The sequence below is a fragment of the Ornithorhynchus anatinus genome, chromosome 11 (genome assembly GCF_004115215.2).
Source record: "Ornithorhynchus anatinus isolate Pmale09 chromosome 11, mOrnAna1.pri.v4, whole genome shotgun sequence".
Taxonomy (NCBI): Eukaryota; Metazoa; Chordata; class Mammalia; order Monotremata; family Ornithorhynchidae; genus Ornithorhynchus; species Ornithorhynchus anatinus.
In genome coordinates, this window is record NC_041738.1 from 26,216,283 (window position 1) to 26,218,100 (window position 1,818).

Consider the following 1,818-nt stretch of genomic DNA (forward strand, 5'->3'; position numbering starts at 1 on the left):
AAGCACTCGATAAATACAACTGACTGGATAAGCGCTCAGCGAACACCATTGATTGATGAATGGACACCTCTAGCGGCAGATTGAGCAGAGGTGGGCTAGCCAATATGAACCGTGGCCAAGAGGAAACAATGAGCAGCCATTACATAATTCCTCCTCGCATCCTGTAGCCTCGGAGACCATCGGTGTGACCCAGTAGGACTGTTTCTTCTGCTTGTGTATTCTCTTATTGTTGTCTTACACTGTTCGGTCGTGTCCAACCCATAGCGACGTCATGGACACATCTCTTCCAAAATACCCCATTTCCACCTGCAGTCGTTCTGGTACAGTATCCGTGGAGTTTTCTCGGTAAAAATACGGAAGTGGTTTACCATTGCCTCCTTCCACGCAGTAAAGGAGTCTCTGGCTCTCGACCCTCTCCCATTCCGCTGTTGCCCAGCACAGGTGAGTTTTGACTTGTAGCAGATGGCCTTCCACTCACTAGCCACTGCCCAGTCTAGGAGTGGAATGGGAATGCTTCTGCTGGACTCGCCCTCCTGTAGTCGTGACTGGTAGAGTCCTAGAAACTCTCCAGGTGTGACCCCGAGAGGGGTTGTGAATTCTACTGGTGTCTTTGTTAGACCTCTCATAATTACCAGGGAAATTTCACTGCTGGAGTGAGGTTAGAATTAACGGGATGTATGCCATTATGTGGCAGTTTACCAGGAAAGAACCTCACACGTCTTCTACTGGACGTGCTATCCAACACCAGCCTTCGGGAGTGAGACGGAATAGGTGGGCTTAGCTCAGAGGCACAAGCCATTCAGAGTTGTCTTCTGATACGTCTTTGCTCTATACAGCCAGTCTGCACCCGAGCAGCAGGTAAAACTTTAGATCTTGGGCAGTAGGCTGAGAAGCTGCACTTTGAAACGTAGTAGGATTCGGGGAATTTGCATCCATGCCTTCTGAATTTCTTTCCTCCTGGTTTATGTTACTCTCAACCCAGTGTTTAGTTTTAGGGTGTACATTTAGAGCCGAGTTCTGGGGAAACTGAAAACATCTTGTAAGCTTGTTGTGGGCAGGGAATGTGTCCCCCGGTTCTGTTGAATTGCTTTCTTCCCGGTGCTTAGTACAGTTCCCTACACACAGCAAGTGCTCAATGATTACCATTGATTGCTTGGATCACGTTTTCGAAGAGCCCCGCAATAAGGAAAACTCGTACCATGACCCTTAACTGTTTCTTCCAACGCTGAATTGCATTCTCTCCAGGGTGATATCCGTGGTCAGAAATACAGTCCCTAACTCTCTAACAGGATTATATACAAAATGTGGAGTGAAAAGCATATGGTAGAGTGGTATGATATGAACAGAGTGAATAGGATTTTTGTTCCATCTCTGTGCTTTCAAACGTCTGTGCCGCAGTTACCTATTTGTAAAAGGGAAATGAAATATGAGATAATAGTATCATCTCATAGCATTTAGTGCTTGACATATTTGAAGCACTTAACAAATTGTACAATTTATTATTATTATAACTGCCTTCTTTCTCCACTCACTCCCCTATATACACTCCTTACCAAACCTCTTAAGGAACAATTATTCTTGTTTTAAATCCAAGATTGGGATTTGGGAATGATTCTTCTTTCATGCAAAACTAATCTTCCATAGTACTAATACATGTAGTATTTGTTAAGCCCTTCCCGTGTGCCAAGCATTCAACCAAGTGCTGGGGTAGGTGCAAAATAATCGAGTAAAATACAGTCCCTGTCCCCCTTGGGGCTCACAGTCTAAGTAGAAGGGAGTAAGGGAACTTAATCCCCGTTTTACAGATGAGGTAATTTC

At 44.9% G+C, this 1,818-nt stretch overlaps 1 non-coding gene across 1 annotated transcript; it reads right to left on the bottom strand.

The window, feature by feature from the left end:
• Positions 1–451: 451 nt before the first annotated feature.
• On the bottom strand, positions 452–589 carry LOC114815292. The gene has a single exon (XR_003763056.1). It is a non-coding gene; the product is annotated as a small nucleolar RNA SNORA7 (small nucleolar RNA).
• Positions 590–1,818: the final 1,229 nt, after the last annotated feature.